The sequence below is a fragment of the Gymnogyps californianus genome, chromosome 1, assembly GCF_018139145.2.
Source record: "Gymnogyps californianus isolate 813 chromosome 1, ASM1813914v2, whole genome shotgun sequence".
Lineage (NCBI taxonomy): Eukaryota > Metazoa > Chordata > Aves > Accipitriformes > Cathartidae > Gymnogyps > Gymnogyps californianus.
In genome coordinates this window covers 70,455,723-70,477,131 of record NC_059471.1, presented here as the reverse complement: position 1 = coordinate 70,477,131, position 21,409 = coordinate 70,455,723, and positions in this window count along the sequence as shown.

The window sequence follows — 21,409 nt, the reverse complement described above, 5'->3', positions numbered from 1 at the left end:
TTTTTTGTTTAAGTAACGTGTTTGGAAAAGTGGTGGTAAAAGGAACAGGTAGGTAAGAAGCATTTTCTGATTATTTTCAATCTGACAATCATCCGCTTGTCCAGCTCAAACATGGCGAAGACTGTGACTGCCCACAAAGGAGGCAGTGAGAAAACGAGGGGATGGAGGTGAGAAAGGAGGGAGAGAAAGGAGGGTGAGCGTCCCTCTGTGATGCCCCCCGCCAGCCCGCTGTGCAGCTGTTGTGGATTCCTGGGGGACGCGCTGACACAACGTGGCAAAGGCAGCTGCGGACAAGAACAGTCAGAAAAGGATTTGCACCTGGTTTGTCCTTGTTACTCATTGGGGTGGCTGCTGGAGGTTTCACTGGAGCTGACCTTCATGAAATATGTGGCTGTTTATTGACATCTACATTACTGAGGTAAAGCAACGTTCTCCTTTGAGGAAATGCAAAATAAAGCCTGCTTTATTTCTCTGCAGGGTGCCAAGCGGCTGCAACTGAGACTGTACTCTATAGTGTGCTAATAAACTGCTAGTAGGACGATCGTAAGTAGTGTCTGTATTGCTGTCCCCATTCTTGCAAAATCCTAACTGGCTGTAAAGTATGTTGTGCTTGTTATCTTTTAAGAAGTCATATTGAACCTCTTAAATGAGCTATTTACCTTCTGACGCAGCAGCTGGATTTTCCTCTGGCTCTCCTGTTCCTGTCTGCCCTTTCAGCAGTGTGATTTCCAGGCAGTGAAGACTAGATAAAGTATGTTCACATGAAATTCTGCTGTATTAACTTAGAGTGGGTCTGGATTGATGCTGCTGAAGTTGGTGGAGACACTGAAATTGAAAACAGAAGTCGGTCATCTATAATCAAAAGTGACAGAAGGGATGAAGAATCACAAGCGTTTGCAGTACCACTTTTCCCTCCATGTCTCTTACTCACGTTACCAGTTTAAACTGGTCTATCTTTCCAGTCCATAATGTGGCTCATCTACCCAGGAGACATATTGACAATAGGGATCAGGAGAGCCATTTGACATGAAGGTAAGAAGGAATGGAGGGCTGGCAGCATCTCCTATATTAGACACCTCCAAACTCTGCACCTGATTTTTCCCTACATCCCAAAGAGCCCAGAGGGGCCTCACGGGGTGCTGCAAGGCTCCACATTTTGCTGTGAGGATAAGGGGAGGCCGTGGAGCAGAAGTCACCCCGTGTTATTTGCTGTAGAGCTGTTCCTTATCTGTTCCTAAAAACTGCCAAGGATGCATTTGGTATGAACTAGGGGGAGCCTCTGCACAGGGAAGGTGCCTTTCACACTGGGAGGCAGCCACTCTGGACTGGGTTGCAGCAAGGGGATGGTCTCAGCGGTGGTACTTCACATTTGGCACACCGTTCCCCCTCCACCTTGTGCCCGGGGTACCCAAGGAGATGTTCTCTGAAATGACCTGCACATGATTCAGGTTTTAAACTGGTTAAGAAAAAGACCTTAAATTAATGCATCTTTAAGATGGAAACACATTTTAAACAGAAAGAAACCCAGAAAGATAATGGAAAACGTTCCCCCCTCCTTTTCTATACCACATCAGATTGACTTATCCTCTGTTATGTGGCTTTACTTTGAAACAGATCATTCTCATTGCAACACGTTTAATGCTGCCAGCCACCACATGGTTATTTGGCAGCTATTTAAAGCTCAGATCATGTTACTCTGTCGCAGTGCCAGGCACCCATGTTCCAACTGGTATACAACTGATCTAAAGAGAAATCAGCTTCAGGTTTTGTTCTCTGAAATTAAATGTGACGGCATGATCTCTATGATCCCTTTTTTCCCCTTTTCTCCTTTTATTTTTTTTTTCTTTTTCCTATGCATTATTGCTTTTTGGAACAGCGTTTTGCTAGCACCACAGGGTAAATTCAGTTAGGTTGTCAGCCTGATATAGTGTATTATCAGACGCGTTAGCTTTTCCTCCCTCTTACATTTGCTTAAGAGCTTATAAACCACAGAGAATAAAAAGTGCTAAATAGAATGAAATGATCTGTCAAGGGTAGATACAGTATTTGTGAATGACTTTTAAAAAAATTCCACCAGCTTCAAGCACTCCAGTCTCGCTGACTGTCTGCGCTATCTTGAAATTTGGCCTCTTTCTTTTTCCCCCCAAGTAAAGCGCTTTGATGGTCATTGATCTTTGATGATTGCTTCTTGAAAAGGACTAATTTTGTCTTCCCATATTCAGTCCAGGACGAGATTTTGTAGCAGCAGAGGATGCCATTATGAGATTCGAAATAGATTTGAATCCTGCTCTTAATATAATAAGCCTAATCTTGAATTTTACAAAACATTGAACAAAGTCAGGACAAGTGACTCCCAAGAAGAATTAACCAATAAATACTTTACACTGCAGGGAATTTAATTATTTTATTAATGGAGAATAGGAGAATTTTCTATAGGAAATAAAGTGACTGATCTCATACCCAGGTCATTGTTAACCCTGATAGACGAATTAAATTGAGGAGCTGAGGTGATCAGCTTGCATTTAACCTCTCTCAGGAAATATGGGATAGTGCTTACCCAGAAGATCCAGTGGGTATTGATTAGGAAACTGAAGTTTCGTATGTAATCCTTCTTTCACTCCTTTTTTCTAAAGTCCTGTGTCATTCGTCACCGTCCCCGTCACCCCCCACCCCCAGCAATTACGTCAAAACCTTTTCAGGGTTTAAAGCTTTGCCCTGAACTTTAAATAGCAACTTGCTAGTCAAAGCATATTCCTATATGTTCCAGGACTAGCGCTAAGGTTATAACGTAACTTGTTTCTTTGGCATGTACATCACGTAATCCGGTACAAGAGCACCCTTACAGCCTTCCCCGAGGAGCAGGCTTTAGGGAGGGAAGTGTTAAGGTTCCCTCGGAGCACCGCATGCTTCTAGGCACTGGCGTGCTGCTGCCATGCACACAACAGTCCCAGACATGCCTGGTGCTAAGACAAGCCTGCACAGCTACACGAGCTGCTTCAGGACCCACACCAGGGTCCTGACGTGGGAGGATACAGCTTAAAATGCAGTCTCCAGAGATGTCTATGTAGCAATGTAGTGTGGACATACTAACTAGCTCCAAAAACTTAGCTTGAGTACTGGACTCTGCCAGCTGATGTTGACTATGCTGTGGTGTGCAAGACAGAGTTGGTCAAAGAGAGAGGAGGAACTATGACCTGGACTATGCTCTCTGCCTTACCCACAGAAACAAGGCCCAGTGTGCCAGTACTGTGGTGCCATCACTGTAGCTCCAAATGCTTGTTTTGTTCTTGAAGTTGCACAATACACCATTAATTTGTGGGTTTCCCAAATGTTAGCTGTGCCTGAGGAAATGAGCCTGGTGGGATTCACTGGTTTGTGTAGGTGGGATTCACTGCTTTGTGTAGGTTGTGGCTTTTCAGCTGGATTGATGCAGTACTGTATAGAAGCTGTGCAGAGCTTCATATTTACTTGGAAGACGTTTCTGATTGATAGACTACTAACACTCTGTATCTACAGAGAATGCAGTCCACAGGAGAAACTTGCTTCTAGTTGCTATCAGAAAAAAAAACCTCTAGCCTGAAAAAAAAAACCAACCAGCTCCTATATCAGCTTAGTTTTTCTAGCCCTAATGAAAACCTAGTAGTGCCTTATTGTACGAACAGTCCCATAGAAATCTGTCACAAGGCAGTGACGTACATGCTCAAAGACAGGATGGTGACAGCTGGTTCTAGTACATGAGACCCTCTTATAACTCTAACCTGTGATTCACCCAGCAGGAAAATATTTGGACAACCTTTCTGCAGTAAGAAGCATTACTTAGTAATTCAGATGTATGGGAATATTAAGTAATTATATTCCAATTATTAATTGCTATAAAAAGGCATGTCTGACATTTTTTTCTCTGCAGAAAAGAACCCCAACAAATTCTATGCATATTTCAATGACAGTGAAATACCCTTCAGATTGCCCTTGGTAATCTGTGCCCATATCTCCACTGTTCTGTGAAATGAGTACATCCCTTGAAGACTCTGCATGAATCACCTATGGGCTCTTTAATTTAATAAGGAGCTTCTGCACTCAGAGAGGGAGGAAGTTCATGAACTAGAGAGGCCAAAGTAGAAACCCCAGTTAGAAGCTAATGCCCTACATCTTGGTATCTGAAACTTTTTGATCAGTCATATGCTTGCGTTATTTGGTCAGATCCTTATTCCAGCACAAACACACTGCCTGTTCAGTTATTGCCTGTATGTCTAGATATAGCAATACCTTCAGATGCAAGAGTGTCTAAAAACTGCTCAATAGTAGAGAAAGACGGGGCCCTTAGAGAGCAATTTAACAAAAAGCATTTGGCCCATGCCAGGTTTTCAGTGCACCCGGATTCTGCTGATGAAGAGTGCTGAAGGTGTGGTTTTAAGTTTGGAAAGGACACTTGTAGTACAGGAGCCTCTGAACTACCTGGTCTTCCAGTGTAAGACAAACGGTTGGCAAAAACGAACTCTCACCTCACGAGACAAGGATGCCTGCCAACTGCTTTCTCTGTGAAAGAAGAACTGCAACCTGCATCGCGTTTATAAAGATTATAAACAGTATTTGCTGTTCAGCTTGCGAGGGAGCACAGGTAATATCCACGTCACCCCTGTGCAAGCCATAACCCGTATGTTGTACGCAGGACGGAAATCCCGTCAGCTGATGCCTGCATCTGTCAGCCCGCCGCTCTTTACCCTCACTCAGCGACTCACAAAAGCGGGCTGGCGGAAGACGACCACCAGATTTTTGGAGTGGGGATGCGTGGGCCAGGGGTGTCTCGCTGTGGCGAGGTCTGCCCCGCGCCAAGGGGCAGGCCGGGCTGCGGCAAAACCGCGGGGTTTCCAGCAGAGCCGTGGAGCAGCGGGGCCGAACGGCAGGAGCCCGGGAGGGGCGCGGGTGCGGTGCGGGGTGCGGGTGCGGGTGCGGGCCGGGCCGGGCCGCGCCGCAGGCGGGCGGGCGGGGGCTGCAAGGCGGCCGGCGGCCACCGGGGGGCTTCATTTCACCTCGAAAGGAGCTCTGCCGGGAGCCGCTTCCAGAGAAAGCGGCTTGTTAGCGCTAATGAGAGCCTGGCTTTTCTCCTCCCGTCGCGGAGCATTTGCTGTTAGCTCAGGTTTTACCCGTTTAAAGGTATCTCGGCCTCCCTGTTTATTTTGGGGGTTTCAAGTCTGTCGGCCTTCACGGAGTTGAGGCTAATACACTTCAGCACGTTTTACCCTTCACAGGAGTCTTGCATTACCTTAATAACAACAAAGGCCGCTTCTGGGGCAGGCGAGCCCCAAATATTGTGCTAAAAGCTCTTTACAGCCTACCAGACTCCTGTTCCTGCGGTGCTGCTCTACTTTTTGCTATAAATGGGTGCTTCAGTAATTTCTTGCTTAAATAATTAGCCGTGAGAGTAATACATATTAATAACTATAATACATGGGGTTTTTTAAACGCTTATATTCATTCATAAGATCTCAAAGTGCTTTTTAAATGAGGTCAGCACAATTAACCCTATCGAACCACTGCTGTGAAGAATTTCCAGACGTGCTCATAACTGATGCTGTCACCGTGCATCAGCCGGGCAAATGGTCCTGTTTCTAACACCTTTAAGCCAAGGCTGGAACCAAAACCAAAACAGCAGGAAGCCTCCATATTAGATAAGGTTTTTGGTCACAGAAGCTGCTGCTGCCTTGAAGGGAGGAAAAAAACAGCCTGGAAGCATTTGGAAACTGCCCCGCTGTGGTTAAAATGATTGGGCATCACTGAAGAGCTGAAATGAGGAGAAGCAGCAGTTGGCAAAAACTGGAAGAGGTAGCAGTGAGAAGGAGAGCGAAGTTTCTTAAGTAACATGTAGTTTAGAGAGCTGTCACAGTTTTTGAGATAGGCTCCTGCCCTTCCTCGGAGAAAAATGTTCCCAGTGATCTGGAAGAGTGAGGGGGCTAAAGCCCTAAAAGGAGGCCTCCAATTTTAGAGATGTCTCTCCTCTCCATAATCCCTCCACTTTTATAACATTTTCTACGTATGACATTATACAAACTGACAAATTCTCCGTTTGCATTAGATTTAAGTGGCTTCCCTCCCATCACTCCTCATGGTTAAAAATACATTACAGAAATTACTATCCTGCCTAGGAAAATGTGTGATGACTCTGGTGTCTGTCATTTATTTCTAAAACATTTTGGCACTTTTCCTGCCACGTTGTCTTTTCCCTTCAGCTTCGAGTCGGGGAAAGAAAAGTGCAGGGTTAGGGCAAGATTTTTCAGTTTCCCTGGTTATTGCATGGATGCATTGCAGCCCACATGCCAGGCATGATGGGATCTAAATGCTGAGCAGGACCAGTGAAATCCTCAGAAGGAAAGGAAAATAGAAAGCACAGAGAAGCTGCAGTTCGGGCTGCCCTCAGAATGGCCGTATCGAATCGGACCAAAGGTACTGGCCCAGGATCTTGTCTTCCTACAGTGACCAATATTTATGGAAAGACAGTCAGCAAACAGCAAGTGTAACATGACCTTTCCTCTCGTGTGACCTTTCAGCTTCTGCAAAGGGGACAAATTCACCCCTGCTTTCACCTCGTTGCCACATGGGCTAAATTTGGCCCTTCACATCCAAATGACCCTCCGATCTCATTCGCTTCTTTCTCCTGCAGGCCTCCGGCTGATGCTCTGGCGCCGCTTCTCAGGGGCTGCTCGCACGGGGTGTTTCTGAGCATTAATCACGCTGCAGAGATCCGTTTTCCCTCTGATAAGAGCCCGGCTCAATCTGCAAGGAAAGGAGGGGAATCAATCTGCCTGATTGCCGTAGACCCTTCATTTTGCACTCTGCAGCCCCTTGACAAGCGGAGCAGCGGGGGAGTCTCCGCTCAGTTGCTCCCAGCAGGTGTCACTATGGAATGGGAAAACGCAATTCCAGGGCCGGGAAAGGAGCCTGGCTGCAGGCAAAGCATCCTCTGACACTGCCGCCGAGGTAGCATGCCGCTATGACCGGGAAACTTTCATAATTAGATCTGAAACAGATGTGCTGCCACCCTCTGCTTCGCCCCTTTTTTCGCCTCCGTCACAGCAACCCTAATAGCGGCTCGGAGGAGTTTTCCGATTTTTTAAAACATTGCTTAGCAATGAATGAAGAGACACCCGTCTTCATGGATCACTACTCTGTGTAGTAACACAGCACAATAACGTGTAAAGTTTCCAGAACTGTTGGTAATTACTGATAAGCCCAGTTCAGCTCGCAGTTACATACAAAGCTGGGTAAACAATGGGAGGAAAAAATTAATTAGAGCCCGTGTTTGCTAAAGCTGGCTAGCGATTCCATCTGATCACGTTCCTGCTCCTTTTATTCCCTTTGCACAAACATTTGGGTGGTCAGGTTTTGCTGGCACCTAGGTGTGCAGGAGGAGCTTTTCTCTGTGCAAATAGTACATCTGTCCCAGGGCATGGGCCCTTCTGGTGAGCACTCGCCTGTGCTCTGCCCTTGTGTTTGCAGCTGGGAAGGCCTGGGGAGGCGGAGGTTAAACGGTCACCTCTCCCAAGCAATACCGGGAGTCTATACATCAGCAAAAGCAACAGGGGAAGAGGGAAGAGAGGAAAACCAGGAATGGGAGACAGTGGGAAGGGCACTCATCTGGAGACATTTCGCATGTGTTTTGACCCCAGAGTACTCTTGTGCACTATGTCTTTTGTGACAGCAAACACAGCCTACGTGAAGAGGCAGAGGGGAATTCAGCACCTCACAGAAAGCTCCTCTTAGGCATGCTCTAGACACACTGGTAACACGAACATTGGGCTTGGCTTGGATTGCCTCGCTTTCTGGGAAAATTGGCATGGGCCCAGTCCTTAGAGTTTTGTCCCAGCCAAATGGTAAGGCTTGATGAGTGCTACATGGCAGCTTGAACACCGCATGGGCCACTTGTCCCTCCCTGGTTCCTTATCAGGGACTCAGGCAACTTCTGGCTGTTCCAGGGGACTGAGGATGTCAGAGGGTGTTGCCAGGGCTCTAAAAAGCATGTTCTCCTTCATGACTGATTGAACCCCCTCACTACAGTAGGTCTGATTTACTAATGTCAAAGCTAGCCCGGTCTTGAGAAGGTGGTCAGACCAGATGACCTCCAAATGTCCCTTCCAACTAAAATAACTCCACAATTTGGGGTCCCATTGCTTAGCGATGTCCTTGAGCAGTGCCCTTATGTTTTCTGCATGCCATTTACCAGTTTTATGCAGTGGCAATGCCTGTTCTTCTGCTCTGCCATTCTTGGAGATCAGGAAGGCTGAATGTGACATCTCCTCAACTGATTATGAATCTGGTGTACGTTTTTCCCTCTCCTTCATCCTGGGAGGGACTCAGATAACTCTGCAGGTGAGGACTGTGACTGGTGAAGGGTGAACAGGGAAAGTGCTTCAGTGCCCTCAGCATCATGTCCTGCCATGCTCCGTTCCCTGAAGTGCTCCCTCAGAGTCAGTGCCTCAGTGATTTCTTCAGATTCAGCTCCAAAGTGTAGAAACCAGGTCAGGCAATCATGGGGATGGCTTGATGTTTTGCTGGCAACAAACAGTTTGGTGAGACCTGGCATCTGCTTAGACTCATGATGTGTCTCTCCTCTTGTGAAGAAATGCTTGGCAGATGGATCCATAAAATCCTGCCCTTAAGTGCACCCCTTTTATTGGTGTTCTTCATGCCCTGGTGCACAAAGCTGTGTTTTATGGGGTGCTGGGAAAGGCTCAGATCAAAGCTAATGTGATTTGCCCATGATACTTGCAGCAAGAAGAGGAGTTCAAAAGATAGAAAATCTTCTACGGAGACAATCAGCCTTCACATATCCTTTCCTGTACTTTATGCAGAGTTGGGACCACAAAAAGAAGGGTTCTGGGCAGAGGCCTAATATTGGTTCCTCCCTTTTCCCACTAGCATGTTGGACAACATGCACCCCGTCTAACTTAGCCTGTGGGGCCTCCCCTTGGCCTCCAACCACAAGCAGCTGCCCTGGCAGTGTGCTTCTAAAACAAACTCGGACTGTGTGGGTTTAATTAAATTCTCCCCTCTCCCTATTTGAGCTACTGTTAGGAAAAAAAATCATCCCTATGCTCTAATTTTGTTTATTCTGAACACATTTGCTGGATGTAAGCCATTCTAATTAAACTGCAAACTTCTTTTGTAGAGAGCTCAGATGTTGCTGAAATCGATGTCAAGCGTTACACAAGTCTGTATCATCTATACTGATCTTTCTAAACTCCACTGGCATAGAGAAGGAGTAGCAAAAAAACCCCATCAAAAACCAAAGCCAAGCCCCCAGATCTATTTACTGTTTCACTTCGGCTGTCCCCAGGGTCTCCATGGAATTTACAAAACCAGGAGCAGAGCCTGACGCAGGGCGTCAGCTGGCAAATGTGGGTGGTACTTGGGTGTCAGATAAAAATTCATTTAGAAATGCAGTCGAGGAGAAGAAAGCCTCCTTCCATACCCAGCACAGCCCTTGCAAATCAGGGCTCGAATTTGGTATCATGCAGTGAGCAAGTACTCTGCAAGTTGTTTCCCCATGCATAGGTTACAGAGGTGATGCTACTTTAACCTACATGGTTGCACCGTGTGTCCAGCAGAAGACCCCAAGACACTTTGCTAGCGGTGCAGGAGGGTCTGGGACATCAGCCAGCCAAGCTGCATACTCTTGCTTATACTCAATTAGCAGGTTCAGGCTGCATGTGTAATCCACGCTGCCTACAGTGCCAAGCCGCCAGTTGCCCTCAGCAGCTAATAATACAGAGCTGCAAAGTACAATTAATTAAGTAGGTACAATGTATTCCATAGTATGTTCCCTACATACAAAATGGTGTGTAGTTTTCTGCTAGCGATGTAAGATGTTGCTCCCAGAGTTGTCCCTCGTGGTCCTGATCTCAGGTGCTGATTGCTTCTCGCATGCTCTGTGTGGGACCGTGGCCTGCACCCGGGGTTGTGGAGGCCATGACTGGCACCAAAAATGTTAAGTCTTCTTTTGAACTAATGTCTTGGCTAGTCCTGGGGTCTGGACTTGCGATGGTTTTTCTTTGGCTATCTTTGCCATCTCTTAGCTTCTAAATTAGGATCCCAAAGAAGATCTACAATCGCAGTTCTTTGCTGTTGGAAAATAACAGTGTGGAGGGCAAGGGACAGGACAAGAAAGGTCACTTTTCTAGGATAGCATCAGGATTTCTGTGGAAGCTTCATGCCAATTGCTCATGGTCATCCCCACCAGTGTTCCTTCAATGCACTGAAACAGTACACAGTAGTCTAATGCAGGGATTCTGGGTCAGCTTCGGTTGTGCACAGAGGCAGAGAGCTATGACTTATATGTACAGAGGTTGTATGGGAAATGCTTTGCAAATAGGAAGGGGCTTGTTTTATAAGCTGCCAGTCAGTCCTCTTTCAGAGAGAAACATGTTTTTCAGGCTGCGTAGCATGTTGTTTGAAGGCAGATTTGTTACAAGTGCATTGTTAGTTACAGGTTGAAGAGAAATGCAGTGAAACTTTATAAGGACGCTAAAAATCATTAAAGAAAAAACAAAACCAAAACAACACAGGAGTTACTTATGAATGATTGAGAGTAATCTGGGGGCTATTGTATGAATGAAACTTTGCTTTCTCCTCTGTCTTTGCTTGCTACAGTGAGCTTTTGGCAGCATCTGCCATTTGTCTGGGTCAAGATGAAATATCCATTTGGTTTTGAGGCGGAATCAAACATTTTTACAGTGCATCTCATCTTAGTTAATGTGTTATTCTTGGGTTGCAAAGAAAGCTTTCCTATGACACTGTAAATGAGGTGTAAGTCCACTGAAATAAACTCAGACCAGTCTAAGCAGAGACCAGAAAACAGTACCACATGTTCCTTTTAAAAAGAAAGAAAGAAAAAAACAACAAACAAACTAAACAACAAAAAAGCTGGAAGAGACAGTGAAAGATAAAGATGTATTTGAATGATCTGGTAATTATATGTACACCAAGAGCCATTCATTCATTTATCTATTCTTCCTTTGCCAGCATTGGCGAGCAGGCAGAAACGAGACTCTTCCAACCTTCTCCGTCATTTGCTGCTTCTTTCATCTGCTTTCCAGTTTCGAAATCAAACCCTTAGCTCTCCCTCTGCTATGGAGATTTGTAAGGTTTCTGTTGTGTTTCTTTCCTTGAGTTCGCTTCCAGTTCACACGGCAGTGGACAGGCCCAATACAAAAGGTTAAATGATTAGTCCGTAAAACTGAATTATTACGTTCAGGAGAAAATAGAAGGCCATGAATCCTGCATGCTGGGAACGTCACTTGCAGTGACGAGGAAGGCATCTAGGTGTTAGGGAGGGCTGATGGAGGTGTAACGGACACAGCCCTGGGCCACTTATGTACCACTGGTATAGGGATAATTGCCCTACACACACATTTCAGACATACGAGAAGGCAAAGTGTCTGCCCGTAACAGTCTACAGTTTGACTTAGAACAAAACACAACGGTTAGGAGGGGAAAGAGCAAGAATTAGGAGAGTAGTAATAAGATCACACAGTAAGTAACTGCCTACATGCACAATTAGACAGTTCCAAGCCATTTTAAAGTGGAGTTGTGTGAATAATTGATTTTTCAGTTCACTGGTCAAACTGAAGGAAAAAACCCATTCTTTTTGGATTGACCTGAAACATAAAATTTTATTGGCTTTCTTGGCAAAATGAAAAAAAAAGTTAAAAAAGTGATTTGGGGGTGAAGTCAAAGTTAATGGTTCATTCAGTTGGGGGAATTGAAATGCTCGTTAAGTGCATTTTTAATTTAGAGAAGTTTAGAAATAAAAACTTTTGAACAAAAGGTTGGAATATTGTGAAAATATGAAAATAATTTCTCTTTTTTTGAAATAATCTTTTTTCAGTCAAAATTATTAGCCAAATCAAGCCAAAGTCAGGAGCAATTTTGACCTGCTCTGTTTGCCTAGTACCTAATGACACTGATTCCCTCTGTCCTTCCACCTCGCTCTCACAGAATAGTGCATTTATTGGAAGAAAGGTTGCAAACAACTTCTGAGGGAAATGACAATTTGATTTTTAAATGAGAATTTTTAACTCACTTCTGTTGGAGATGAAGGACATAATTCTAAACCCGTTCCTCTGTTATAAAGATAAGATTACAGAGAAAATATTCAAGTGAAGTGATTCTGTAGGGTTTTTTTAAGATAATAAGTAAATAAGACTTGACAAATGAAGAAAGTCGTTATTCTTAAGCAGTCCATCCAAACTGCTACTGGTAAAATTACTAATTACCAGTCCTGAGAAATAAACCAGAATAAAATAACGTGTGGTGTCAGAGTATTCAGATAAGTGTCATGGATTTGCACTGCAGTTACAAAGTCATCATTCGTGCAGCAAACTGGTGGTGACCATGGGTGCAGAGGGCCACTCGGGGGTCCCGTGTGGAGCCAAGGATGGGCAAAATCGGTGTCTGCTCATGCTGGCTGCCCGGGTGTCAGCTCCCAAGGCTGAATCTCTCGTTTTGACTCACTAGGGAAAAGCTGGCGTGCCTCCTGTGAGCTGTGCTTTCAAGCTCACTCTTCATCCTGCAACAGTTCAAAGATCAAAGAAGGAGCAGAGGCTGTTTCCCAGGATCCTGAAAGACACCCATCGCATGGGCCCTGCAGGCAGTGCCTGGCAAAGGAACAGGATTTAGTGATCATTTTGGTTAGTAGCCGGTTCCTTCCTCCCAACCCCTTAATTTTCCTTATATTGAAAATATTTTCTCTCTTATAAATACCATCTACTCTTTATCGGTCCTGTCTCTTAAGAAGTGTGCTTTATTTCTGCACATCATACTTCATATACACTTGAAAATTCCTGAATGGGTTACTTCCTCTTGCATTAGCTGAGTAACTTCGAGCAAGAAAAGGAAAGAAATTGTCTGACATGACTACCCTTCCCACGTCCATCTCTCAGCATCACCGACCTGGTGTATTTGGTGCACAGGGCCTCTGCCTGGGTCGGGGAGGAGAGATCTTCGCTTGCAGGGCACTGTATCGACCTCTCCTCACATGGGCTCAGCACAAGAGTACAGGCAGTTATTTATGGCTCTGAAGCCTAAGCAGCTATTCGAAATGAAGACACCTTGATCCAGTTAGGTTACGGAGAATAATGGGCACTATACATGCACTTTGATACGTTTGCTTTTCTTTTGATTTGGCTGAAAGCCTCTCGCTCTCTGTCTTTCCTCTCCCTACTGTCATTTCCCTTTTTTCTCTTTCCATTCCCATTTCAAACCTGACTTAAAGAGTTTATGAAGGAGAACCAGGCCCCAGCACAGCTATTGATCTTAAGGGGAGCAGGTTTCTGCCCATATCAGTCTGTCCTTTGGGTGCTGCTGAAGCAATCAGACAATTCATTTATTTTATATTAAAACTTTATTAGGGACAGCCAATCTTGTTTTTCTTTACGTGTTTCTCTATTTTCTTCTCCAGAAAAATGGAAAGAAACAGTCACACCAAGATGTATTCATAGAGCAATTAATAATGATAAAAATAACATCATCACTGTCATTAATGACCACACTCTGATACTCCTTTTCAGGTAATAGATCACCTTATCATGACTTCTGTGGGTCTCTGTGCAAAAGAAAATAAAAAAAGCTTCTCATGGTGTATAAAGAAATTGAAACCTGTTTATTTATGACTGGATAAGAATGAGCTGCCTCATTAATGTGGTATAAAATGGGTATAATTCAGCTTCCCATACAATCCTCCGTGACGTGTTGACAGGTGCTGTCATGCACTATCACTTTTAGGTTATTGCACTCTAATAGACTACAATTATAGCTCATTTAATATGATATGACAGTGGGGAAGCACGTGTGAGGTTACAAGCAGTTACACTTACAAAACAAGCCCGTGGCAATGGGTATAGCTACAGGGAAATATTGCAGGGGGCAAATGCCCTTTCCACCATTACAGGGCCCAAATCTCTGCGGCTACAGGTCTTATACATACAGTTCTTGCAATGAAACATTTGTGTCTAGCCACTTCCTCGCATTTTCTCTTATTTTCCCCACAAACACCAATATTACTGCTTTCAGTTGTGCCTCCTAATGTTGCTCCAACAGTTGAAACCACAGCAGGGGGTGGAGTAGGCTTGAAGAACAGCCGAAGCTGTAAGTAGCACAAGATTTATAACAGTTGGCAGCCCAACATCTCCTCTCATACAAACAACTCGGTTTCCTTTTGGCGGCCTGCTGTGCCACTAACAAGGCAGGCTACAAAATTCACCCACTGGGTGATGGGGGAAGGCAGCACGAAGCACACGCCAGCATTGTTTTCCTATGGTAGGTGAGTGGCAGAAAAGTTGGGCCCCGCGCTTTCGTTTCACTCATTAAAGAGGAAAACTGCAGAACTGATGCTGGACACAAATGTTTTTAACCAGTCAAAAAAAAAGTGTCCTCGAGGACATTAAAGATTTCTCAACAACATTTACAACCCAAGCATTGCAGGGTTTTGTCAGGGCAAGATTCACACTGCGGCCACGTAGGTGGTATTATAAGCCAAAAAGATGCCAGCTAGTCTGTATTTTTGTCTAAGTTGTATACTGAAGTGAGTGGCTTTGCTACTTTCTTGCTTAAAATGTATTTCAGATATTGTTTTAAATGCTGAGGTTGTAACCGTTCTTGCACGCTGAGCAACTGTAGGATATACTCCTTCTGGGAGTTGCCATGCACTTAAATTCAAGGGTTTAAATATAAAAGCCTAGAAGCTGACTCTGTGTGATGTTTTCAGAAAACCAGCTTTCTGGCCCGTGCAGCCATGGTGCCGCGACAGCTGGGTCATGCCATATGGGTCAGGATGCCGCCTCTCCGTTTCACGCATCCACGGAGCTGGAGTAACGCTCCTCAACCAGTTCGTAATGAAGCATCTCCTTTGCATTACAAAGAATACACTTGTTTGCTGAAACTCTTTCCCCATCAGCAGCAATCATACGCTTGGCATACCTACTGGAAGAGTACACACGCAGCCTCCTCTGCTCCTCCTCAGCAGCACAGAAGGCTCAGCCTTGTCGCCTTCCTCCCTCCCTTCCTGAGTAGCCACCTCTCTCCTTCATAATTCATTTTTCCCTGCCACTCCTCACACCTTTCCGAACCTCCAGCTCCCACCATGTCCTCTGTGTGCCTGCTCCGGCTCCTGCCATGGGCTCAGCAAAGGGGAAGGGAGGTAACTCTCAGGTCAGGTCCATGACCGGGCTGCTGCTCCTCTGCCAGTGGGAAACAATTTTCAGCCAGACCTGTGTGCCTGACAAAGCGGGATATTCTGACCACAGCTACTTTTCAGGGGAGAAGCCTATGCACACTTCAGCTTGATAATCCCAACTGGTTGCTATGTCCTGTGGACTTGCCCAAAGCATACGTACTGGAGCCATCGTCATATACAAACCCTGTTAAACTAACTGTGCCCGCTGGTTCTTAAGGAGACTGCAGTGCTATAGAAAACATCACAAATAAGCCCCCCTGCTAAAAATGGTAGCATGCTATTTTGCATCTTTTCATGCTATTTTGTGCCTCCATCCCAAGGGAAGAATGGAATTAATACAGCATACTGGGGTGCTGGAGAGAAAATACGAGAAGTACTGATATAATCATGCAACACTTGCCTTTAATATTATTGCTAATTTGAGGCAGGACTCTAAAAGCTCCTGCTGCTCTTTGGGGAAGAAGTTCCTCTGCAGAGCGGTGACACCTGGGATCCCAATCTCTTGATTCCTTCTGACAATCTCCCATTTAATGTCACTGTTGTTTTTAAATTCTCCTACAATAAAGACAAAATGGTGAATATTAAGAAAAATAGGAATACTTTGTTTAGTAGCTCTGACATTTGGAAATGAATTAAACCAAATAATATCTAAATATTTAGACTACATTCATTAGTAATGGATGCTTTTTAAAAAAGTTCATCTCATGTCACAGCTATCACCCTTTTCTTCATTGTTGTGACCAATCTCAAATCCGGTGGCCTTTTTTTAGTTATAAAAGTACTAAAATTTAAAAGCTTGCTTTAGTATACCAGTAATGTCACATGGTTAAGGTCTACTAAGAAAGTGTGACTGCTAACATTGTCACAACAAAGTAAACCCTGCTATCCTGCAGGCTGAATGCTACAAACAGTAGCATCTATATGCACCAAGCAACACCTATTGCTACAAAAAAAAAATCCCCAAACTAAAAGGAAACAAGATTGAGGCTGGAGGAGCACAAAGCAGAAGCCTTCACCTCTGAATCTTTTAGTTTTTTCCTGTTTGGCACGAAAAGCTGTCTCTGTAAATTGAAGGACAGTTGGACCTAAAGCTTCTGTCTCTGATCAGTGTTTGGTTGGCAGGAACTGTGTTCTCCTTGGTTTTGGTTGTTATTTTTTTGTGCATACCTGAATAAAGACTGTCACTGAGTGGAGAGGTTAGGAAGGGGAACAAGAGTTAATGCTGCTTGAAATAAAAATCCAAGTGAATTTCTACGATGATCTTCTGGGATGTCCCGAGGGATGACACAGATGGCATGTGGTCCTCCCGCCTTGGACTGCACCCAGCAGGCACCTGTGGATGGGGCTGGGGGGCAAAAGGAGCAGTGCCAGGGAGAGCATTAGACACAGAGGGTTTTTTTCCTGCAAACTGGTCGCACAACAGCACCAGCAACAGAGTAAAACCTTCCCTGTTACAAACTTTGGTGATTTTATCACATATCTCTTAATACTTCATGCTTGTAACAAGCTCCCTTCATCCCCCTTCTCATCCTCACTTTCGTAGCCCTGGGAAAGCAATTTATTTAGCCCCCTTTGCTATGTATGGAAACTTCAGCTGTGGCTGTGTGGTTTTAGTCAAGTTTTCAGGAGTGAAACAATATGTTTCACCCTGCTACTATAGAGTGATTTCTAACACATTTCATAAATTTTATTCTGAAAGAAAATGTCAAGTAGCGAATTCAAAGCCCTCTTTTTAGTGCCTGTCTTCATGAACTGCTCACAGTGGATCATGCCATAACCTCTATCGGTAACATGGAGTATTATCAAAGCCAGGCAGTTGCAAATCAGCAGGGAGGTAGAGACCTGAAAGGCTTTTTATTTTGTTTTAATTTTAAAAAAGGATGGTCAGATCTTTGCAGGTATCTCTTGGTTTTAGGCTTTGTACTGGTTTTGGCTTGGCTAAAAACATACTGAAGTGGCGAGCATTATCTTTTCCCTCTTTGTTCCTAAGAGTTGTGACCCGTGGTTTTTGTATCGATCAAATGTTCAGACCTATGTATGTGTGAAAAAAGGAAAGAAAGTCTGGTACATTAGTGTTTTTTTTGACTACATGCAGAATTCTTCTATTTTGTCCTTACATAAGGAATACTTTGGTGGTAACAAAGTAATGAATAGAAGCATTGCATTTTTTAAAAAGAGTTTAAGATTATTGAACACTTTTGGAATCATATTCCCTGTGAAATCAACATTTGTGTTTTTATTCCTTCACATACTCACACCGAGAAACTGGGGGTCTCATTAGAATTTGCCCAGCAGGACACATTTCTCCTTTCTCTTTCTCTCTCTCTTCATTCTTTCCATTCATCTTTATTTCTTTCCCTTCTCACTTTTCTCTCTTGCTTTCTTGTTTGCTTTTCCTTCCTTCCTTCCTTCCTTCCTTCCTTCCTTCCTTCCTTCCTTCCTTCCTTCCTTCCTTCCTTTCCTTCCTTCTTCTCTCCTCTCTTCCCCTTCCCCTTCCCCTTCCCCTTCCCCTTCCCCTTCCCCTTCCCCTTCCTCTCTCCCTCTCCCTCTCCCTCTCCCTCTCCCTCTCCCTCTCCCTCTCCCTCTCCCCTCTCTCTCTCCTTCAGCTATTTTCAAGATAAATCCTATCCTTGCAAATTCATAACTGACAGGACTGACAACTAGAATATTTAGTGGAAAAACAAGAATGCACAGCAAGACTTCATGATTCTTTCTCTCTCAAATATATTTCTTTATAGGGTGCATTCTGCAGTGTTTGGTGCATGTGTCAGTGGAGATGAAAAGATACTTTACAGAGAAACTGAAATCCATTTCCAATGACATTACTATAGCACAAAATGGAATACTATGAATGACAGTCACTCAGATTTCCATAAATGTGGCTCCTCTATAAGCGAAATTCTGAAGTGATTTTTATTTCTAATGTCACCCTTGGAGGCTCTGCAATGTCATCCTCATTTTCATCAGAATAATTACATTTAATTTTGGGGTTTGGTCTATCAGAGGTCTACAAATTTGTTCCATCAGTTAACACTACTCGTTTGTCAAAAACAGGCAAGAAGCAATGCTCTCCCTGTTTCACTTCTATACTGTATGGGTATTCTTTAATGGTTAAAATGTTATCAGTAGGGGAGGAAAAGAGAAAACATCTTTTATGCGTCTTTCCCAGTGAACACAACAGTCTTTGTCCGCCTAGTGTGGTAGGCCAGTTGAACCTTGCGTCGCATGAAGACCTGAATACCTCCCAGTCAAAAAGGAGCAGTTTCCTCAGTGAGAGCACAGTAGTCTTGTAAGTCTGAAGTGTGTGTGTGTGGGAAGCTAGATTTAGGGAATTTTCTTTAGTAGCAAGTTATGTAGAGTTTCAAAATGGAATCAGTGAAGTCAAATCAACCTTCCAAGTCCATTTCAGGCTTTCTTTTTTATTATTTTTTCTCTTTGGACATAAAACACTTCAAATAAAAGTTGTATTAATAAAGCTCTAACCACAGATTAAATATTTCTGCTGACATTATTTGACTGATAATATCAATTTCAAAGTTCAAATTTTAATAAGGTATTACAAAGCATAGGAAGAAACAAGCTAATCAAGCCAAGTTTCATATTTCCCCTCTTTGTATAAAATGATAAGTGAATTTAAAGCTATGCTTTGTCTCTTTAATATCTGCTAAATATGGATGAATTACTGAATATATATTTATTCTTAGCCTCATTTGAAGGCAAATATTTACAAGGCTTTTCTCTTGTAATCTGATTTTAATATCTCAACTGAAAATGATTCATAACATGTGGCTTCAAATACCCTGTAGTTAAAGAGGCCAAAAATTAATTAGCTGATTCTAGCAAGGGTTTCTTGGAACTGACCTTGAAAAAAAAAAAAAAGCGGTACTGTTTATCAGATCATTGTACATTGTTGTTGCTTGTGCAAAGAATTTCAGGAGTAAATAACAGAGACTGGCAATAACTTGTGCCTGATCCTTGGTGCTGATGTACGTGTACATAGTTTGGTTTTCTGTGGCTCTTGTAGTAGGGCTTCAGGGGCCAAGTATCTTCTGTCCTTTTGGCGTGGAAATTGTTCAGACAGGCATCGGTATGTGAAGCGGGTTAGCGACTGTTATGCAAGCAATGGGAAGCACCTCCCTTTAATCCCTTGTCCAGATTAAAATGCAGTGAGTGCAGAAATACTCGCAGGTCCTTTTTTTGCATCTTATAAATATACTCAGGAAGCCATCTGGGAACAGAAATATTCCCTAAGTACCGCTGACCTGAAATGCAAGTGTCTTTGTAAAGTCAGTTTCTCTCCTTCCTTTGAAAGACAATCTTGCTGATGCTGACTGCTAAAAATAAGGACGCAAAATCTTTTCCAGCATCTGGAGTTTTCTGTGCTTTAATCCGTTCATTTCCTTATGTATTGTTATATAGGTATTTCTGTGCACACTCTGATTAATGTACAAATATATATTTTACCCAGTAGGATTAGAGTCAAGTGGGCCTGATTCTCCACTTCCTTGCATCTTGCATCATTAGCTATAAGTGTAGGTACAGCCCTTTTAAGAACTGTCATTTTATAAGGAGCTTTAGGGAATTAGATTAACTCTTGCTTTGCCACTTTACAAATAGTATCCATCTATTGTGAGCTGAAAACAAATCTTTCCTATGCATTTTTTTTTTGGCTATGTGGTTTTCTAGAAACCTGAGCTGTGGGTTATCTTCTGTCCCATTAAAGCAGCTGTTTCCAAAGGGTACCATGTGGTCCAAAACTTCCTTGGGGCAAGAGTATTCCTGTAAGTATGTAGAGGTATGTGTGCGGGTATTAGATAGGTATTCACACTGTCTAATTGCCAGCCTTAAGGGTGCAAATAAGCTGTTTAACAGCCCTTCCACAAAACACCTCAGAAACCTCCTCTTCATTTCCTGTCGTGAGTGGTTTGCACTGTATTTGGGGAGGTCTCCAAATTAGGAGGGTATGTTGACTGTCTTTGTATTTTTTGCATGTGTTTGTTCTGGGCAACGGTTCATTCAGCTTTGCAGTAAATCACAAATTTGCTTTGCTTCTGTCCGTTCTCCTCCCCTCCTCTGAAACTGGGTATCATGGTAGGTCTGGTGTCCTTGGTTGCTACAGCCACGTTAACTCAATAATGTTGTGTCAATGGCAAACGCTGTGATAGTAGGTGCTTTCATATAATCCTGTGTTAGGGCTTAAATCTGTATAATCTGCATATGTCTGACACTCCCACTTGCATATTAGGTTGGCACTAATCATCCTTAGAAGAGTCAAACAGTAAAAAAATATTTGACACCATTTCGCCAGCAGTGATGAGCCTTGGTTTGCCATGAAAAAAGGTCTTCATGATCATTCGGAGTATGGCAGAAATCTGTTACCAGAATACTGATTCAGCTATAATTTCATAAATGCGAACCAGGTCAGGAAGCCTTTCAGGATTTCAGTTTTTCACAGAAAGGAAAATGGAACAAGATTTGTATACTTAACCAAACAGGAGTGTAGCCTCAGCTCCAGGGCTTGGGTTTTCTCAGTAACTTAGCATCTGCTTTGGTTTTGATAACATTAATTAATTTTAAAAAAGCTGGTGGGATTTACTCAATACTAAGAATAAAGCACGAGAATTACGTATGTACATACATACTGTGTGGGATTTTGTCTTTCCACATGGGTGCGTATGCGCACGCATGTGTGTTGTGTGCGTCAAACAGCCCTGAATGCCCCATCTGCAGGCTGGTAAGAGGGTGTGCCAAGGATGCAATGATACTGATGAAGCTGAGGTGATGTGCACGCTCCTGGTATCTGTCCCAGCATGTCATGCATCCTTTATGTTTCCTACTACAAAAATCTTGATTTGTCCATGAGCAGCCTTTCATACGAGGCTTGAAAGTTTAGGTGTACTTGTGGGGCTTCGGCAGTTCGGTGTTGTCCAGTGTTGCACTGTTATTCCCTGAATTAATGCATTTAACAGAAGTTCTCCTGGCAATGATGGAAAAAGTCAACAACTTGCTGGTGCCCCTGACTTATTGAAGGTTTTGTATTTCAAGAAACATGAGGGACTGTAAACCCACATTTAGTACTTTGGATCAAGTTGCATCTAACAGGAGTAATTGCGTTTTTATCAGTGAATGGATTCACTTTAAATAGTTTTTCCTCCTTCCACAAGGTTAGCTTTTTCTTGGTAT